General features: G+C 41.1%; 1 long non-coding RNA gene across 1 annotated transcript in view; it reads left to right on the forward strand.

Moving 5' to 3' along the window:
- LOC113623164 (uncharacterized) overlaps positions 1-22,184 on the forward strand; it is a 205,338-nt gene that overhangs the window by 52,751 nt on the left and 130,403 nt on the right. Inside the window, exon 2 of the long non-coding RNA XR_003433804.1 lies at positions 8,946-9,125. This is a non-coding gene — a long non-coding RNA (uncharacterized LOC113623164). The remainder of the gene's footprint in view (positions 1-8,945; positions 9,126-22,184) is intronic.

A 22,184-nucleotide genomic window follows, 5' to 3' on the forward strand; every position in this document is an offset into this window, starting at 1 on the left:
TTTTTAGATTCCATATATATGTGGTAGCATACGGTATTTATTTTTCACTTTCTGACTTATTTCACTCTGTATGACAGTCTCTAGGTCCATCCACCTCACCATAAATAACTCAATTTTGTTTCTTTTTTATGGCTGAGTAATAGTCCATTGTATATATGTGCCACATCTTCTTTATCCATGCTTCTGTCTATGGACACTTAGGTTACTTCCATGTCCTGGCTATTGTAAATAGAGCTGCAATGAACATTGTAGTACATGACTCTTTTTGAATTACGGTTTTCTCAGGGTATATGCCCAGTAGTGGGATTGCTGCGTAAAATGGTAGTTCTATTTTTAGTTTTTTAAGGAACCTCCATACTGTTCTCCACAGTGGCTGTATCAATTTACATTCCCACCAACAGTGCAAGAGGGTTCCCTTTTCTCCACACCCTCTCCAGCATTTATTGTTTGTAGATTTTTTGATGATGGCCATTCTGACTGGCGTGAGGTGATACCTCATTGTAGTTTTGACTTGCATTTCTCTAATGATTAGTGACGTTGAGCATCCTTTCATGTGTTTGTTGGCAATCTGTATGTCTTCTTTGGAGAAATGTCTATTTAGGTCTTCTGCCCATTTTTCGATTGGGTTGTTTGTTTTTTTGATATTGAGCTGCATGAGCTGCTTGTAAATTTTGGAGATTAATCCTTTGTCAGTTGCTTCATTTGGAAATATTTTCTCCCATTCTGTGGGTTGTCTTTTCATCTTGTTTACAGTTTCCTTTGCTGTGCAAAAGCTTTTAAGTTTCATTAGGTCCCATTTGTTTATTTTTGCTTGTATTTCCATTTCTCTAGGAGATGGGTCTAAAAGGATCGTGCTGTGATTTATGTCATAGAGTGTTCTGCCTATGTTTTCCTCTAAGAGTTTTATAGTGTCTGGCCTTACATTTAGGTCTTTGATCCATTTTGAGTTTATTTTTTTGTATGGTGTTAGGGAGTGTTCTAATTTCATTCTTTTACATGTAGCTGTCCAGTTTTCCCAGCACCACTTATTGAAGAGACTTTTTCTCCATTGTATATTCTTGCCTCCTTTATCAAAAATAAGGTGACCGTATGTGTGTGGGTTTATCTCTGGGCTTTCTATCCTGTTTCATTGATCTATATTTCTGTTTTTGTGCCAGTACCATACTCTCTTGATTACTGTAGCTTTGTATTATAGTCTGAAGTCTCGGAGCCTGATTCCTCCAGCTCCATTTTTCTTTCTCATATTGCTTTGGCTATTCAGGTTCTTTTGTGTTTCCATACATATTGCAGAATTTTTTGTTCTAGTTCTGTGAAAAATGCCATTGGTAGTTTGATAGAGATTGCATTGAATCTGTAGATTGCTTTCAGTAGTATAGTCATTTTCACAATGTTGATTCTTCCAATCCAAGAACATGGTATATTTCTCCATCTGTTTGTATCATCTTTAATTTCTTTAATCAGCGTCTCATAGTTTTCTGCGTACAGGTCTTTTCTCTCCTTAGGTAGGTTTATTCCTAAGTATTTTATTCTTTTTGTTGCAATGGTAAATGGGAATGTTTCCTTAATTTCTCCTTCAGATTTTTCATCATTAGTGATAGGAATGCAAGAGATTTCTGTGTATTAATTTTGTATCCTGCTACTTTACCAAATTCATTGATTAGCTCTAGTAGTTTTCTGAGTCTAGAGTCTTTAGGATCCTCTATGTATAGTATCATGTCATCTGCAAACAGTGACAACTTTACTTCTTCTTTTCTGATTTGGATTCCCTTTATTTTTATTTTTTCTCTGATTGCTGTGGCTAAAACTTCCAAAACTGTGTTGAATAATAGTGGTGAGAGCGGACAGCCTTGTCTTGTTCCTGATCTTAGAGGAAATGGTTTCATTTTTTCACCATTGAGAATGATGTTGGCTGTGGGTTTGTCATATATGGCCTTTATTATGTTGAGGTAAGTTCCCTCTATGCCTGCTTTCTGGAGGGTTTTTATCATAAATGCGTGTTCAATTTTGTTGAAAGCTTTTTCTGAATCTATTGAGATGATCATATGGTTTTTCTCCTTCAATTTGTTAATATGGTGTATCACATTGATTGATTTGTGTATACTGAAGAATCCTTGCCTTCCTGGGATAAACCCCACTTGATCATGGTATATGATCCTTTTAATGTGCTGTTGGATTCTGTTTGCTAGTATTTTGTTGAGGATTTTTGCATCTATGTTCATCAGTGATATTAGCCTGCAGTTTTCTCTCTTTGTGACATCTTTGTCTGGTTTTGGTATCAGGGTGATGGTGGCCTCGTAGAATGAGTTGGGAGTGTTCCTCCCTCTGCTATATTTTGGAAGAGTTTGAGAAGGATAGGGGTTAGTTCTTCTCTAAATGTTTGATAGAATTTGCCTGTGAAGCCATCTGGTCCTGAGCTTTTGTTGGTTGGAAGATTTTTTGTTTTTTTTTTTGAGGTATGCGGGCCTCTCACTGCTGTGGCCTCTCCCTCCACGGAGCACAGGCTCTGGACGTGCAGGCCCAGTGGCCATGGCTCACGGGCCCAGCCGCTCCACGGCACATGGGATCCTCCCAGACTGGGGCACGAACCTGCGCCCCCTGCAGCGGCAGGTGGACTCTCAACCACTGTGCCACCAGGGAAGCCCTGTTGGAAGATTTTTAATCACAATTTCAATTTCAGTGCTTGTGATTGGTCTCTATATATTTTCTATTTCTTCCTGGTTCAGTCTTGGAAGGTTGTGCTTTCCTAAGAATTTGTCCATTTCTTCCAGGTTGTCCCTTTTAGTGGCATATAGTTGCTTGCAGTGATCTCTCATGATCCTTTGTATTTCTGCAGTGTCAGTTGTTACTTCTTTTTTCATTTCTAATTCTATTGATTTGAGTCTTATCCCTTTTTTTTTCTTGATGAGTCTGGCTAATGGTTTGTCAATTTTGTTTATCTTCTCAAAGAGCCAGCTTTTAGTTTTATTGATCTTTGTTATCTTTTCCTTCATTTTTTTTTCATTTATTTCTGATCTGATATTTATGATTTCTTTCCTTCTGCTAACTTTGGGGTTTTTCTTCTTCTTTCTCCAATTGCTTTAGGTGTAATGTTATGTTGTTTATCTGAGATGTTTCATGTTTCTTGAGGTAGGATTGTATTGCTATAAACTTCCCTCTTGGAACTGCTTTTGCTGTATCCCATAGGTTTTGGGTCGTAGTGGTTTCACTGTCATTTCTTTCTAGGTATTTTTTGATTTCTTCTTTGATTTCTTCAGTGATCTCTTGGTTATTAAGTATTGTTTAGCCTCCATGTGTTTGTATTTTTCACAGATTTTTTTCCTGTAATTGATATCTAGTCTCATAGCATTGTGGTCGGAAAAGATACGTGATAAAATTTCAATTTTCTTAAATTTACCAAGACTTGATTTGTGACCCCAGATATGATCTACCCTGGAGAATGTTCCACGAGCACTTGAGAAGAAAGTGTATTCTGTTGTTTTTGGATAGAATGTCCTATAAATATCAGTTAAGTCCGGCTTGAGTAATGTATGATTTAAAGCTTGTGTTTCCTTATTTATTTTCATTTTGGATGATCTGTCCATTGGTGAAAGTGGGGTGTTAAAGTCCCCTACTATGATTGTGTTACTGTTGATTTCCCCCCCTTTTTTTTTATTCAAACAGAAAGTCACAAAAATTATAATCATCCTCTTCATTTCACTCAGTCCATGTAATTTTTTTTCATCTTGATCTTTTGTTAGCACTTTTATGAATTCATCAGTTCTCCATTAGAGTTCTGAAAATGCCTATTCATTCAGTTCAGCAGTATAGTCAGTTACCAGAAACCTGTACTTGTCAGAGTCTTTTCCATGAATTCCTTGAAGACGAAACCCTTTTATAGGAACATATTTGCAAAAGCATCAGAGTACACCCAGAACTTTCTGTAAATGACAAAAGACTTAAAAATGACCATGGTTAAAGATTTGATGAAAGTTCATAATAATGCAATTGACAAGGAAATTTAGTTATTTCTGAGATATACATTTTAAAGTAATAATTAGAATTATGACTTATTATACTTATAAGATTTTTAGAAATTTCATGTAATGTCTGAAACATTTATATTAACATATTTCCATACAAATAACCCAAAGAAAGTTTAGTATTAGTTGTTTTGTTTGTTTGTTTTTCGATTTCCCCTTTTATGGCTGTTAGCATTTGCCTTATGTGTTGAGGTGCTCCTATGTTGGGTGCATAAATATTTACAATTGCTCTATCTTCTTCTTGGATTGATCCCTTGATCATTATGTAGTGTCCTTCTTTGTCTCTTGTAATAGTCTTTATTTTAAAGTCTATTTTGTCTGATATGAGAATTGCTACTCCAGCTTTCTTTTGATTTCCATTTGCATGGAATATCCTTTTCCATCCCCTCACTTTCAGTCTGTATGTGTCCCTAGGTCTGCAGTGGGTTTCTTGTAGACAGCATATATATGGGTCTCGTGTTTGTATCCATTCAGCCAGTCTGTGTCTTTTGGTGGGAGCATTTAATCCATTTACATTTAAGGTAATTATCGATATGTATGTTCCTATTCCCATTTTCTTAATTGTTTTGGGTTTGTTATTGTAGATCTTTTCCTTCTCTTGTGTTTCCTGCCTAGAGAAGTTCCTTTAGCATTTGTTCTAGAGCTGGTTTGGTGGTGCTCAATTCTCTTAGCTTTTGTTTGTCTGTAAAGCTTTTAATTTCTCCGTCAAATTCGAATGAGATCCTTGCTGGGTAGAGTAATCTTGGTTGTAGGTTTTTCCCTTTCATCACTTTAAATATGTCCTGCCACTCCCTTCTGGCTTGCAGAGTTTCTGCTGAAAGATCAGCTGTTAACCTTAAGGGGATTCCCTTGTATTTTATTTGCTGCTTTTCCCTTGCTGCTTTTAATATTTTTTCATTGTATTTAATTTTTGATAGTTTGATTAATATGTGTCTCAGCGTGTTTCTCCGTGGATTTATCCTGTTGGGACTCTCTGTGCTTCCTGGACTTGATTGAATATTTCCTTTCCCATATTAGGGAAGTTTTCAACTATAATCTCTTCAAATATTTTCTCAGTCCCTTTCTTTTTCTCTTCTTCTTCTGGAACCCCTATAATTCGAATGTTGTTGCATTTAATGTTGTCCCAGATGTCTCTGAGACTGTCCTCAATTCTTTTCATTCTTTTTTCTTTATTCTGCTCTGCAGTAGTTATTTCCACTATTTTATCTTCCAAGTCACTTATCCATTCTTCTGCCTCAGTTATTCTGCTACTGATTCCTTCTAGAGAATTTTTAATTTCATTTATTGTGTTGTTCATCATTGTTTGTTTGCTTTTTAGTTCTTCTAGGTGCTTGTTAAATGTTTCTTGTATTTTCTCCATTCTATTTCCAAGATTTTGGATCATCTTTACTATCATTACTCTGAACTCTTTTTCAGCTAGACTGCCTATTTCCTCTTCATTTGTTTGGTCTGGTGAGTTTTTACCTTGCTCCTTCACCTGCTGCATATTTCTCTGTCTTCCCATTTTGCTTAACTTACTGTGTTTGGGGTCTCCTTTTTGCAGGCTGCAGGTTTGTAGTTCCCATTGTTTTTGCTGTCTGCCCCCAGTGGCTAAGGTTGGTTCAGTGTGTTGTGTAGGCTTCCTGGTTGAGGGGACTAGTGCCTGTGTTCTGGTGGATGAGGCTGGATCTTGTCTTTCTGGTAGGCAGGACTGCATCTGGTGGTGTGTTTTCGTGTGTCTGTGACCTTATTATGATTTTAGGCAGCCTCTCTGCTAATGGGTGGGGTTGTGTTCCTGTCTTGTAATTGTTTGACATAGGGTGTCCAGCAGTGTAGCTTGCTGGTTGTTGAGTGGAGCTGGGTCTTAGCGTTGAGATGGAGATCTCTGGGAGAGCTTTCACTGTTTGATATTATGTGGATCCGGGAGGTTTCTGGTGGACCAATGTCCTGAACTTGGCTCTCCCACCTCAGGCACAGGCCTGACATCCTGCTGGAGCACCAAGACCCTGGCAGCCACATGGCTGAGAAGAAAAGGGAGATAAAAAGAAAGAAAGAAAGAAAAAGAAGGAAAGAAAGAAGAAGGAAAGAAGATAGAAAGAAAGAGAAAAAAAATAAAAAGAAATAAAGTTATTAAATAAAAAACTTATTAAAAATAAAAAAAGTAATAAAAAGAAAAACGAAAGAAGAGAGCAACCAAACCAAAAAACAAATCCACCAATTATAATAAGTGCTAAAAACTATAGTAAAAAAACAAAAAATGGACAGACAGAACCCTAGGACACATGGTGAAAGCAAAGCTATACAGACAAAATCACACAAAGAAGCATACACATACACACTCACAAAAAGAGAAAAAGGAAAAAAAAAATCTATGTATAAAAAAAATTTTTAAAAAGGAAGAGAGCAACCAAATCAATAAACAAATCTACCAGTGATAATAAACTCTAATTACTAAACTAAGCTAAACATAAACCCAGAAACCAGTCAATTGCATACAGCAAACCCCAAGTCTACAGTTGATCCCATAGTCCACTGCCTCAATTTTGGGATGATTGGTTGTCTATTCAGGTATTCCAGAGATGCAGGATACATCAAGTTGATTGCAGAGACTTAATCCGCTGCTCCTGAGGCTGCTGGGAGAAATTTCCCTTTCTCTTCTTTGTTCGCACAGCTCCCAGGGCTCAGCTTTGGATTTGGACCTGCCTCTACGGGTAGGTCGCCTGAGGGCGTCTGTTCTTCGCTCAGACAGGACGGGCTTAAAGGAGCCGCTGATTCGAGAGCTCTGGCTCACTCAGCCCGGGGGGAGGGAGGGGCACGGAGGGCGGGGCGGGCCTACGGCGGCAGAGGCCGGCGTGACGTTGCACCAGCCTGAGGCGCGCCATGCGTTCTCCCGGGGAAGTTGTCCCTGGATCCCGGGACCTTGGCAGTGGCGGGCTGCACAGGCGACGGCAGCAGCCGCCTTAGCGTCTCATGCCCGTCTCTGGGGTCCTTGCTGATAGCCGCGGCTCGCGCCCGTCTCTGGAGCTCCTTTAAGCGGCGCCCTTAATCCCCTCTCCTCGCGCACCAGGAAACAAAGAGGCAAGAAAAAGTCTCTTACCTCTTCGGCAGCTCCAGACTTTTCCCTGGACTCCCTCCTGGCTAGTCGTGGTGCACTAACCCCCTGCAGGCTGTGTTCACGCCGCCAACCCCAGTCCTCTCCCGGAGCTCCGACCGAAGCCCGAGCCTCAGCTCCCAGCCCCCGCCCGCCCCGGCAGGTGAGCAGACAAGCCTCTGGGGCTGATGAGTGCCGGTCGGCCCTGATCCTCTGTGCGGGAATCTCTTGGCTTTGCTCTCCGTACCCTGTTGCTGTGCTCTCCTCCGCAGCTCCTAAGCTTTCCCTCTCCGCCACCCGCAGTCTCCGCCCGCGAAGGGGCTTCCAGTGTGTGGGAACCTTTCCTCCTTCACGCCTCCCTTCCGCTGGTGCAGGTCTCGTCCCTATCCTTTTGTCTGTGTTTATTCTTTTCTCTTTTTCCGTACCCAGGTACGTGGGGGGTTTCTTGCCTTTTGGGAGGTCTGAGGTCTTCTGCCAGCGTTCAGTAGGTGTTCTGTAGGAGTTGTTCCACATGTAGATGTATTTCTGATGTATTTGTGGGGAGGAAGGTGATCTCCACATCTTACTCCTCCGCCATCTTGAAGGCCTCCCTGTTCTTTAATACTTTTAATGGAACGTTTTGTTTTAATGTTCTATCCAGTTTTAAAAATTGTTCTCAAGAAGAAGATTGTTCTGTTGTAATGGTGTTCATCTAGTATTTTTTTTTTTGCTGTACGCGGGCCTCTCACTGTTGAGGCCCCTCCCGCTGCGGAGCACAGGCTCCGGACGCGCAGGCTCAGCGGCCATGGCTCACGGGCCCAGCTGCTCCGCGGCATGTGGGATCTTCCCAGACAGGGGCACGAACCTGTGTCCCCTGCGTCGGCAGGCGGACTGTCAACCACTGCACCACCAGGGAAGCCCTCATCTAGTATTTTTTAACTTTATTCCTTTTCAGCAGTGGAGATATTTTTTTCAAATTAAGTCTTAGATGGATTCATAATATATAAAACACATAAAAAAAGAGCCATGCTTAAAATTACACAGGTATCATTGGGCCATCCATCTCCCAGAAGCCATTTTCCTTGTGGCATGAGGAATTGCTTTCTGCTTCCTGTTTGGACCCTGAGTGGTCTATACAAGTTTGGTTCCATTATACCCTCACCTTCCACCTTAATGACCCTAACCAGCACCCCTTAGAGGTCTTGATATATTAAAATATTATCAGGACACTGCCAAAGGGAATCATAAGTATTATGATATATTGAAATTGCTTATCTAACAAATTAATACTGGTGAAAATGTCAAATATTGTTTCTCCTCCTAAATAAAAGGCCTGGATCTCATGCTCTTCAGCTACCTTGATATGTCCTGTCTTAACTTTTGGTCACTATCCTTTTGCTGCTATGAATCCTGTTCATTGTCCTTTGCCATCAGAAAAGTGGATTTACACACCTTGTCAAACATGTCCTTGTTGCCCTTCCTTCCTTCCTTTTAGTACTTTATTGATTTTTGCCAGTAGTCGAACAAACTAGTTGTAAACTAGGAAGTATGCTAAGTTCCCTGAGGCTCTACTCTAACAGAGCTGGTGAATAGGAATCTTTACAAGATGGTGAGTTGGCCATTTGAAACTCTTCCTCAGTGATGGAGCTAGAGTGGCAGGGAGGAAAGCACATGAACCCTGATCCAGAGTAGTTGGTGGCTAGGACCTATTTTCAATTACATGAAATCAGAAGTAGAGTAACCAGACATTCTTGCTTTATGAAGTGGGAATGCCCTATGCTTTTTGCTTCAAAAGTTGGGTGGAATCCAGGTGGATGTGTAGGAATCTTCAGTAATCCATTAGAACATAATTTATTCATATTTTTCTCCCTCTCAAGCCATTTAGGGAGAAGAAAGCTTTGGTTTATTTCTCCTTTAAGTGAGGAAGATAAAAATGAAACCAACAAAACCAAACAAGTGTCTGAAATCCAGTCACTGAAATGACAACTTAGAGTTTTGCAAATGGAACAAGTCTTTGCATGGATTTGAGAACTTGGCTCTGGAATTAAGACTGAGGGGTAAGCTGATGAGTTCCTAATCATATATATATATGGAGTAGCATTTCTTAGGCCAACTTTTTCACGCTCATGCACTGCTAGCAAAGAAGTTATTGTGAAGCTTTACTTTCAAAGTTTGTATTGTGACAGCAATGTATTTTATTTTCTAAATAGAACATTGTATTATAATATTGAATGTGCTTTTTCGAAATACTGTTCCTTGCCCCTACCCCCATATTGTCCCCCGCTCTCCCTCTCCCTCTTCTTAAGGGTCACCAAACAGCGCAATTCAGCTGCCCTGCTCATGATAGTACGAATCTACAGCCAGTTCTGGCAAAGTGTCTCAGGGTACTTTTCACAGGAAGTTCAACAGCAAACTTTGCAATGTTAAATAAAGTAGGGGAAGGTTTGGTAATTGTTTAAAAATATAATACAAATGCAGTGGTTTAATTTTCTCAATGAGACACTTTTTAAAAATTGTCACTGTGACACAAATTATGTTGTTTGAGATCCATGAGATTCAAATGGACTATTGATATCATTATGATTTTTGACTGAGCAAAGTCTTTCATTTAGCTCTCCCAAGCCATAGAAGATTCTAATTTTTTTGTATTATGTCTAGTGGCTAGAAAAATAGATCATAGGAAAATGCGGGAAAAGGATACAGAGGCAGATTTTTCCTAAGTCAAGAAATATGCCAAAACAAGAATTCTTCACAACTCCTGAGCGCCTAATATAGAGCTGGGCGTTTAGGTGATGTTTAGTAAATATGTTTAGACCAGCAGTTGACATTTCCTGTATAGCCATATATATTTGAGGACTAGTCTTGCTGTTTTGTGGGGAAGATGTCAGATGAGGTAGCAGAGACACAGAGAAAAGTGGAATAATATAGATGTTGGTTTTAAATGTCATCTTCTGCCTCTTATTATGTGATCTTGGAAAAATTACTTCCCTCCTGAGCCTCAATTTTTTCATCTGTAAAATAGAAATTATAATACCTTGCAACATTATTATTTATAAGGATTAGAAAGAGTATGTGTATAGACAACAAGGATTGCCGTATGGCATGGGGAACTATGTTCGATATCTTGTAATAACCTATAATGGAAAAGAACTGGAAAAAGGAATGTATATATATATATAACTGAATCACTTTGCTGTACACCTGAAACTAGCACAATATTGTAGATCAGCTATACTACAATAAAAAAATAACTAATAATAATAAATAAAATTTAAAAAAGAAACAGTATATGTAAAGTGCTCACCCATACTTGTCCCTCATTAAGTGGCAGGCACTATTATTATTGGTTAAAAAAAAAAAAAAAAGAAGAACAACAATATTAACTGCAAAATTCTTTCATTAGGGAAAGGTTTCCCTGAGCTAACTCCCTCCTAAATCCCTACAGCAGAGTCTGGCTTCACCCCAAATTTCAAAAATATGTAGCCTTGGTGTGAACTCTGGACCCAGTCCCTTTTCTGTAATCTTCATAGACCCCAAGTTCATCTGACCCCAAAGTGCCTTAGTCAAAGGGGAATTAATGGGACATTTGGCCAAAAATTCTGAATGGAGATCTTCCGGGCACAGAACATTCTGGAACCCACAGTGTTTTATATCCTCTTCTCACAGTGGCTGGGGTCAAAGCAAAGCTGGAGGGAAAACTGTCTAAGGAGACCTGGACCCAAAAAAGGCCAAGAGTTTTTAATTCTGAATCTGTGTTGTGAACAGTATGTATTGGCATCTTATTTAGATTCCTTTTGGCACATTGGCTGGTCTTATTAGCAATAAAGTCAACTTAAAACAAATGAAACAAATTTTAGCAGTTGAAAAGTAATTCTTTGAAAAAACTCACTTTAATGATTTTAATATTACTTTTTAATGTTATTATATTAATTTTATATGCTATAGCTCAAGTGAGAGCAGTTGTCCCATTTAAAATTTGATCATCTTATTTGCAAATACAATTTTTAAAAACATTGAGAGTCATATAATTGGTAGAAGTATTTTCTGTTAAATTCCCTGGGTGTTTGTGGGGGGTATTTTCTTAAATTGTCTTAGAGGGGAAGTACTTTCTTTTATTCATCTTTGGATCAACAGAACCTATTTAGCATAGCGACTGATATACAAAAGATAATAAATAAAAGTTTGTTGAATAAATGGAAGAGCAAACCGATGAAGTTTGTTTCCAGCATAAAGTGGTGGAAAGAACACTCCACAGAAACCCAGAAGACCTCCATTTTGGCCTTGGCTTTATCACAAATTTTCTGTGTGACTTAGACAAGTGACTTAACCTCTCTGAGGCAGACTCGTCTGACATTGAGGCAAAGTAGTGTAATAATACTTATCTCATAGGGTTGTTCTGCTTGACTCATAAGACTGGCATGGGGTGCAGATGAAATAGTGAATATGCTTTATAAACCAGAGTGCATGACACAAATGATGATTAAAAAGTATATATAGAACTCTTTGCCATTTCTTAAATTCTCAGTCAAGATACCCACTAGTTTCTGAGAGGCCAGTCACGTTGGGAATAGCTGATGTTCTCACTTAGGCTGTGTCATATAATGACGTAAATAATAGTAATAATATTGATAATGGCTATCATTAATTGAGCAGTTATTACAAGCTACGTCTTGTGCTAGACATGGCACATTATTTTTAATCTTCACAACAGCCCTGTAAGACAGGAGTTATTATTCTCTTTATTTTATAGACGAGAAAATGGGGGCTTAAGTCATATCCATCACTTGGTCTGTCTGACACCAATATTCATACCCTTTCCACTAGGCCATAATGCCCTTTACAAAAAGTTTTACCAGGTTTTGAGCTCCACTGTGATATGGGTTTCTTAACATAGCAGATTTCACTGAATCCTCACCACAACCAAAGGGGTAGGGTATTATTATTATCATCCTCATTCAACAGATGACAAAACTGAGGCCTAGAGAGGCTAGGTAACCAGGTCTGTCTGATTCCAAAGTGTGGCTATATTTACACAGTGCTAGAATTTGTGATATTTTTTGTGTGTGTGATTATGTAGAAACACACAGTGGGATGCACCTAATTCTCTATTGTCTGAAAGAACGTAGTCATAATGTGTAACATTTCTCCCCTAGCAGGTGACCTTTTTCTTTGTAGAAAGAAGTTAAGGGTAACATGGCTTCAGGGGAAACCTTTCTGTACAAGACAGAAAAGAACTTGAAAATAATCTCAGTGGAATTCAAGGAGGACGCTTGCCCTCCAAATTTGTGCTGTCTCTCTGACTTGGGGAAGTGCTCCTGTTAGGAATCTTCTTACCCCAGTAGCTGCAGAATTCATACCCAGACTCCAGTGCTGCTAGCATGCGGAGTGGGACCCACGTCCCGCCGATCCCAAGCTCCCAGTAGAGTCATTCGTTTGGAGGGGAGGGAACACAGAACAAATGGACTTGGTCTGAGTGCGGTTCTTTCCTTTTTGCTGCAGTGGTGTCTGGCATTCTGTGGAAGCAGCAGCAGAAGCAACAGCTTCCTAGGGGGTCTTAACATGCAATTCCTGATGCAGAAGTGGCTTCGGGGCTGGTGGAAGGGTCCTACAACAGGGATTGAGCAGAGTTCCTGCCTTTCAGTGCTTGGATTTTCTCATCCTGGTCTTGGGCAATGCTATTGGATGCCTAACCTTGATCGGCTTTTCTAACACCCCAGGTCTTCTGTGAGCCTTTAAAAAAATAAAATTCAAAGTATCTTCCTCCTGATTAAATGAGCCAGGTAGATTCTGTTTCTGGCAAATAAAACTCATGCCAGATTCAGTAGTCACGAAGGTTAGTGAGTAGGAGGGCTTGGCCACCTCAAGCGACTTTTGCCGTAGCTGTGCTCTGAGCAGAATGTCAGAGCTGTCCTCTCCACTTTTCTGTGGCACCCAGTAAGGGGAACCCAAGCCCTGTATTTCTCAGAGTGCTTCTGATGCCGTGGTGTGCTGGAGCCTGCTCGCACTGGCTCCTGAAAGCCGAGTGTTAAATCTTCAGGAATTTTATGAGTCTGTTGACAACACTGGTAGCTTGAAATCAACTATGTTGGGAGTATTTATATCACAGAAATGAGCAAATGCTACAGGTCAGGCCTCCCTCACTTCCCAGTAGGTTAAACATTTACCAGCCTATCACTGTCCCACTGTCTGGTAATTCTGTACACTTTGCTGCAAGATAGTTTGTGAAATGTTCTGCCCAGCCTCATTCAATGTTGATAGCTTTCTAAGACTTTTACTGGGAATCAATCTCAAATCAGAAAACATACCTTGTAAGAACTTTGCCAGTGTTGTTTCCCAAACCCAGAGAACCCTTCCATTGCTCTTCTGCCCGGCAAACTTCAAGAGCAAGAACCAATATCACCTTTTTTTAGTCTTAACTGACTCCCCGGACGGAATCAATTATTCCTTCTTCTGAGCATGCCCCCCTCCCTCTTCAGCACTTGGCATATGAGGGCACTCACCTCATTATTGTTCTTTTTAAAACATTACATGATGCTTATACATGTCACGCTCTTTCCTAAGACATTCTAGTGCCTTAGATATATTCACTTAATAAATTCATATAACTGCCCAACAAGGGAAGTACAATTATTGGGCCTATTTTATAGACGGGAAAACAGAGGCACGGAGAGTTCGGTAATTTGTCCATGATCACACATCTTAGAATTTACATAGTCTGGCTTATGGTCTGTGTTCTAAGTACTCTTGTTTTTATGTAGCTGCCTTACCGGAAGACTGTAAAAGTTTATTGTTTGTCTTTTTGTTTAAGTGCATTTTGAGGGCAAGATCTGAGTCTTACCCATTTTTGGATCTATAGTTCCAAGGACAGAATGTGCTACCACTAGGCACTGTGCACTCAACCCATATGCAGTAGAGGAGGGGATACATCAGCCCCTTCCTCCTTTTGAAGATTCCTACATGGAGGCACAATTCAAAAGATGGATAGGAATAGAGCTGCTCTGGAAGAAAAACGGCCCTGCGGACTTTATCATGCTTCCTGAGGCAGCTTCGTGGGCATCACTGTGGACCCCTAGGCTCTGACCACACCATTGTGCGTATTACTGAGTTGGACCATTGATCCCAAGTTTCCATCTGGAAAATAAGGTCTCAGTTCCTGCTGCTGTTAGTGCTGAAGTTTTAGTGCTATTAGTGCTAGTGTTAGGGCTGTGATCTAGGGAGGGGTCGGACCAAAACAGAACAGAGAAGGAAAGCCATTTAAGAACAAAGAGATCCTCACTTCAAGGATAACCAGCTGCTTTCGACTGTGGGAGGTACCTTCAGGAACATTAGGATGGGAGAAGGGGAGACTGAGCTGAGATTTGGAAGGATGGAGCTCCACTCACTAGAACACCATAGTTGCTGGGTTGTACGAGCAGCAGAGGGCACCTCCCTCCCCTGCCACCAAAGCAACAGGCTGTCACCGATTAGGCCTTTCAAATGGCCGTCCCCCCCCCCCCGCCCCCGCCTTGGACTCCTCTTCTGGATGGGACACACTGCTCATCACCCATGATCCCACTCAAATGCCATTGCCTCGGGGAAGTCTTCTCTTTCCCCCTATGCAGCACCTACTGCGTAGATGATCAGGGACTTTGTGGAATCCATAAAAGCATCTAGGACTATGGCTGATACAGCCAGCGCTCAGTAATTGCCGCTGAATACGTGAGTTAAGGCCAAGAAAGAAAGGGATTGAGGAGGCTCTTCCTGTGATGACTTCAAAGGAACCATTCTGTTCTTTACAGTAAATTCTCCACCTGGTTATGGTCTTGGGGACATAGCCATATGTGCTCCTTTGAGAGCTGGCTCCCATCTCCCATCACATCTTTTTTTTTTTTTTTTTTTCTGGCAGAAGATAACTGGGCTGTGGGAGATGAAGTCAGGCTTGACCCCAGTGTGAAGTGTGGGTCATGTGTCAGGGGGGAATGTTAATTGTCCTCCCTCTGTTGTCCCACCTCTCCAGGCACATCTCTGTTTATGCCATGACAGTTTCTTGACACAGCCAGGGCAGTGTTTGCCATCCAGGAAGCTGTGGAGAAGAGCATATATCCCAGTATGCACCAAGTCCAAAGGAAGCATGCCAAGGGATAACAAGTGATAGCCCCAGGGGCAAATTTCTGGTCAATTTGGTCTTTAATTAGGCCAAGTTATTTCCTAATTCCACCTCTGGGGTGTCTCTAGGGAACAGTAGTTGCCTCCCATGGCTCTGTTGGGCATTCTCTGTTCTTCCTGGACAGCCCTGGGGTACAGACTCTGAAGGAGACTGAGGATGGACACAGCCTATACAAGCACTCAGCTCACTGTTTAGTCTCAGTAATAGTAACCACATGGTGCTGCAGAGGCTCTGCCATGCCTGGAGGGCTTGGGCCCTATTCTTATTCAACCAGATCTCTGACTACAGCCAGGCTGAAGGTGGCATGGCCTGCTTAGCAACTCTCGGTATCCTCTTATGGGATTCTCTGACTCAGAACTCAGACAGGATGTGATCTCAGCTTCTCACATACCTTCACACACATGGGCACGGTCCTGTGTTTCCTCTAGTTTCAATTGGGGTGGGAAGAAACGCTAAACATGTGTGTGTGTAAGACAAAGAGGAATTTCTTGGGGAGGATCTTTGAAGAGACACTTGGCTACCTCTAGAGGATTGCTTCTCCTTCTTGACTTATTGCCCTATTTTCCAGCTCTCAGCCTTCTACCCAAGAGTCACTACCCAGTAGGCACCTGGCTGGTCTCCCTTCCTTCAGTCTCTTAACTCCTTGACTGCACAGAGGTGCCAGAGCCACTGTACTCAAGCACCGTTCCATCACATCCAGCTCTTTCTATCAAACCGAGTCCTCCCTTCCCCATCCATTCTGGTCAACAAAGTTGTCCATCAGCTTACCTGCATTCCCATCTTCCCTACCTCTTATCGTTCTTTCCTTTAGCTTCTCTGCTGCCAGCTGGTCGGTTTCCTTGTAGTTTATCCCATATCCTGTCAGTTCCCCCAACCTAGTGTTGAAGTTTATCCTTACTGGAAAGGACATGTGCTTCAAAAGACCCTGAAAATACAACGATCATCACCATCAACACTATCATTACCATCTATTAGCACATCCTTTACATCAGGCACTGTGCTGAGGGCTTTACATGAATTAATCCATTTAATCCTCACGATAATCCTATGATTATCCTCATTTTACGAATGAGAAAACTGAGGATCAAAAAGATGGAGTGACTTGTCAAAGGCCTCAAGTGTGCTAAGCTTATACCACATCAAGGATTTGAACTTAGATTTGTCTGATATCAAAGCCAGAACTCTTAATAATGATAACGTACAGTCTCCCATTGATCCCATGCTTTCTTACCTTGAATTCACTCTGAGTTTATGTATGTAGTTTAGAGTCCATCCTTGGGCATTTGGGTATTGGAGACAAGGAGGAATTTTTTTTAGATCGGATGGTCCAACACCTTTTTTCAGTAGTTGAGAAAACTGAAGATTAGAGGGGCAAAAAAGCTTGTCAGAGAATCTGAAGTAGGTTAATGGAAGAACCAGAACCTGGTTGCAGGTCTCCTGACTGAGGCACATTCAGTGCTGGTTCCAGTACGGCACATAGCATCCTTTTGTGTTTTTGAAAATTTGTTCTCCATAAATTTCAAAATTATACATCTTTCCTACTCAATTATAGTACTAGTTAATTAAGGATAGAAGCCATATTTCACACTTTAAAAATATATTTCCAGTCTTATGTAAAATGTGGAAACCAAGTGGTTTACATGGTGGTCACTGAATGGAAAATGCAGAAGATGCTGGCAGTGCCTGACACATAGTCTGCTCAGTAAGTACTTTTCAAGTGAATGAGTGGATGAGTGAAGTGGTGTCAGGAAGACTATAGTTGAATTTGAGCTGGGGGGTGTTTCCAGGAATATGGATGAAGTTTTGCAACAAAGGAAAAGCACCCAGCTTTGAATGCTGCTGACAAGCTGGTCTTTAAAGAAAATTACAACACATGTGTATGAAGAGATGAGTCATTGGAGAAGAGTTATTGAACCTGACAGGCATGGTGAAGAGAACAGCAGTGGTCTCTGACTGCTCAACAAATATGCTGAACATCTGCTTGGCATCATCGAGAGCATCTTTGCCTGCTGGACAATGGGATGTGCCCCTGTGTCAAGTGGTGGCCTCTCATGTTTGGCATTGTTCATCCAGGGCTCTGAAAGATGTGGTTACTGCAGTGGGTAAAGCGCCAGGTGTTTCGGCACTTTAAATGAATCACTTGAGCATCTTTTTAAAAGGCTGATTCTAATTTAATAGGTCTTGGGTATAGTCTAAGATTCTGTATTTCTTACAAGCTACCAGGTAATGCTGATGCTGCTGGTCTGAGAAATACTTTGAGTGACACAGTTCTAGGTGCTCCATGGAAAAATACTAGAGAATGCAACAAGTGAAAGTAGCTCTAGTTCACTTCTCAGCATTCTCCTCTGATCAAGGATCCCCACTCTGGACCAGCTTTCCAGCAGTGGGCTGGCCTCCCAGTGGGTTGGTTATGATGCCTCCTTGGGGTATGATTGGATTTAGGAGTCATAGAGATATTATGGGAATGCAAATCAAAGAAGCATCAAAGCTCATACTTCCTAGAGGTTTACACCTAAAATCCATGCAAGGAAGATCTAAGTCACTTAGAGATTCCTCTTCATTTCTAGGGCCTAGCACATAGTAGGCCATCCTACTAAAAATGCCAAATGAATGAACAAAAGAAAAGGGAGGAGGCTTTGATAAGAAAAATCTAGAGTCATACTACATCTCACTAAAATTAACTTTATTTATAGGATTAAGAACTATGCCAGAAAGTCAACTAAACAAAAATAGATGTTTCAAGAACCGTACCTTAACTCTCAGGCTTATTACTTGTGGAAAAAATTCTGAGTCCTCACTCAGAGCCTATTTGTGCTTTTTTATTTTTAAATAAAAGAGTGAAATAGTTTATTATCAATATAAAGAGTGATGTGATATCTCACCTTTCGTAAGATTTTATAGTCTGCAGTTCACTTTAAAAATAGCTTTATTGAGATATAATTCACATATCATAAAATTTACCCTTTAAAAGTGTTATTTGTACTTATTTTACAACCTATTTTACAGAGCATGGCTGTCTTTAGTAGATGAGAAAAGGCAAGTTAAAGGGGTTTGGAGAAAACAGGAGACAGATAAAGGCAGGCAAAGGAAAAAGTGCTCATGGTAAGAGACAAGGCAAAAATAATATTAAAAGAAGCACAGAGATGCACCGAGAAATCCCAATAATCTGGAACTATTTAGTTTGGTGGAAACCCCTTTATACTATGCTTCAAAATATCCCAAGAGGATGACTGTATACAAGCTGGGATAATAATGGATATTCACGGTGATGTCCTTAAGTTGTCAAGGAGATGTTGAGCTATACTCAATGTACCCTGCTTAGAAAGCCCAGATAGCTGTGATCCATTAACAGATTTTCGTTACAAGGGTGATAGAAATATATTTTTTAAAGTTTTGGTTGCTTTGAGGAGTAAGTCCTCAGCTCTCTCCACAATGAGTCAGTCCATGGGGATTCCAGAAAGTCAGTGTTTTTCGGTATGAACTTCAAAGCTCAGCCACATGCACTTGGCCCTGCTGGCTCATGAGAGGAGGTCTTCACCAGCACCACGTGTGTGATCAAGGGCATCCAGGCTTCCATGGTGGCACATCTTCCTCCCATGGGCACCATCCTTCCCTCCCGTTTTGGACCGGACAGTCTCCTGAGATCCTCCTGATCTTAAAACTTAAACCTTTCTGAATGGGAATCAGAATGGTCCTGCGTCTGAGATGCAAAGAAAATGCTGGAAGATTTTCTGTCACATTTTCCTTTGCTTTAAAAATCTGAAACTCATTTGCTCCTCTGACCCATCCCCAGATGCCATGGGAAGCAAGCCCATGGATACACAATGCCAGGATGCCACTGTCTCCAGTGCTCTTATTTTTGATTGTGCAGAAAGCTTCCTATTCTTTTTCTTTGAGGGGCTACACAATTGCAGTGTTAGGCAAGTCATTTTCTGAGCTTTGGTTTCCTCACCTGTAACGTGAGGATGGTAATACCTGTCCTGGGCACCTCACAGGGTTAGCGTGAGGTTTGTGGATAATTTTAAAAAGTAGGTCAAACATGTTGAGTGCTTACTATTTTTTTCAGGCACCATGTGAAAGGCTTGGCATAAATCATCTCACTTAATCCTTACATTAATGCTTGGAAGTCAATAGTTTTATTATCCCCGTTTAACTGATAAGGATATTTTAGCTCATAGAGGTGACTGGCCTAAGATCACCATGGCTAAGAACTGGTGGAGCCTAAATTTGAAGATGGCCCTCTGATTCCAGAAATTAAGTGGGATAATGCCTACAGAAGTGTTTTGGAAGCTGAAGAGGTCTTAGAAAGATATGAAGCTAATTCTGTCTAGGATTATTCTACAGGACCACATTGGAGTCCACCTCCCACCTTCATCTTCCTAACTTGGCCTTCCTACCTGGCCCTCTTTCCACACCACAGTGGACTTTAGAAGCTTCACAGCTTCTTATGCTGCTTTTTCTGATGGTTCTGGACCACAGACGTCTTTGGCTGTAGGATCCTGGAGATCATTGCTGGGATTTGAGTCTTCGACATCACTGATACTTGATATATCACTTGTGTTGGCCTGAATCCTCACTGGGGAGAAATGCTTCCCCTGATCTTTGGAAAGGAAGCATCCAAACTGTTTTCTCCTTTATCATTGGGAAATGTAGCCACTTTGCTTCAAGGATCAAAATGACTCAGATGACACCTCGCACAGATCCCCAGTGGCTGCTGTCTTTCTCTTCCCTTCCCCATGCCCCATCTCATATGGAAAACTGCTGCCTGATCCTCTTAGGTAGGAAGTACCATGCTGATGAGCGCCCCTTAGGGTTGTTGGAATAGTTTCAGGATTTGTGAATATTTCATCTCTGGACTGCCCTTTTATTGCAAAATGTCTGTTTCCTAGGTTATGCTTGCCCTACACAAGGAAAAAAATCCTCAGCCTCAGGTTTCTTCCTGGCTACTTCTGTTTCTTCCCATGGTCAATTCTAGTCATCTTTGCCCTGGTGTGTGACTCAGTCTAAGAGCATCTCAGTCTTAATCAAGTTTATCTACTTGTAAACATATATTACTTTTTTTCCTACTATATCTCACACAGACTCTCCCAAACTCTTAGCATGATTTTCTATTTAGGCTCAGAGCCACAGTCAAGTTTACAATCAAGGGCTGTGCTTTTGATTCCTCTTCTAGCCCTTCTGGACTTCCACCAACCCAAACCTCTGATGCTGTCAGTCCTTTACCAACCGTCACCCATGGAAGCCTGTGTTGCTAGAGGATCTTTCTGACTGCCACGGCCAATTCCCCTTGCATCACCGCCTTGATAGGATGCCATCAGCTCTATACCTTCACCATTTGCCTTCCAAGCCCACCATTCCACGTTATGTTCCCTCCTTCTTTTAACTTGATATTTGCTTTTCAGACAAAGGTTAGGGAGAGCTGGTGGTGAGCACACAGCTGCAGCCATGGAAGAAAGCAAGGCATCTAGATGATAGCATTACTTTTTCTCTAATCAATAATTCATTTGGAGCCAGAGTGTTTGAGGAAATGGAGACTCGGCCTGACATAGCCCTTCACAAACAAAAGAAAATGAGCAGAAGTCTAAAACAAAATACAGTTTGGGACATGGACCAAACAAAATGAAAACATCTTCAGCGTGATAAAGACTGTGTAAACATCTTTATGTTTCAATGGGATTGCTTTTGCAAAATGCAGGAGTATGGCTTATATTTTCTTTTGAAATGTATCTGTGTTATGTAAATACAGCAACCGTGGCTTTTGACTTGTCCTTGTATGAACGGAAGCACCCTAAAATCTTACATAATTTTAATGCTGCAATTTAATGGAGGGCAAAGGCTTAGGGCACGGTATCACAGCAAATAAAATGACCAGCAAAGGAGATTATTACTCTTACAGATGAGGATAGGTCTTATCTTCCTCTGGAGAGGGCCACCAGGATCAGGAATTTCAGGAATGATTAACTGGCTTCAGAGGTCCAGGGTGCCCATATAACACTTGGGCCCCTTTTCCGTAAATGCATTGTTTGTTCCCCATCAGGCCTGTTCCTTGCTTTTTCTGCTCTCTCTCCCATGCCCTCATTTTAGTCACTTCATACTCATGTTTAGTTGCTAAACCTTGGCCCTTTTCATGTTCCTCCCATGACAGGTGACCATCTCAGCCATCCCCATGAGTCACCCCTAGGTGAGTCCACCAGTTTCCCCACAGAATGGTCCACGGCTGGGTCCCATTTCACCAGCCTTGCTCCTAGGCCCTGCGTCATCAAGGCCAAAGCCTGGTCTGCTCTCTGAAGCCTCAGAGCCCCAGCCTGAGGTCTCAGGGACCTGTGCGTAGCTCCTCTTCCTCAACCCATCCCAACTGGATCCCCAACACCCCTCCGCCCATCTTTGTTCTGGAGGTTCGTTCCCTTCCTTTACCCCCTCCTCCTCCTTTTAGTTTTTTTTTAGAAAAAGTAAAACTGCCTTTGTTCACAGGCAACATTGCCTATGAGGAAATTATGCTTTTAAAACATTTTTTTAAAATTTAACTATAGTTGATTAACAATATTGTGTTATTTTCAGGTATACAGCTTCAGATTCTTTTCCATTATAGGTTATTATAAGATATTAGGTATGGTTCCCTGTGCTCTACAGTAAATCCTTGTTGTTTATTATACATAGAGTAGCATGTCCCTCCCCCTCCCTTTTCCCCTTTGATAAATATAAGTTTTTTTCCTATGTCTGTGAGTCTTTTTCTGTTTTGTAAATAAGCTGATCTATATTATTGTTTTAGATTCGACATATAAGTGATAGTATATGGTATTTGTCTTTCTCTGTCTGACTTAACTTCACTTAGTATGACAATCTCTAGGTCCATCCATGTTGCTGCAAATGGCATTATTTCATTCTTTTATATGGCCGAGTAACAGTCGATTTTGTGTATGTGTACACACACACACACACACACACACACACACACACACACACACACACA

This window comes from Aethalodelphis obliquidens, unplaced genomic scaffold (assembly GCF_003676395.1).
Source record: "Aethalodelphis obliquidens isolate GAN/ISIS:26980383/991018 unplaced genomic scaffold, ASM367639v1 scaffold11, whole genome shotgun sequence".
Taxonomy (NCBI): domain Eukaryota; kingdom Metazoa; phylum Chordata; class Mammalia; order Artiodactyla; family Delphinidae; genus Aethalodelphis; species Aethalodelphis obliquidens.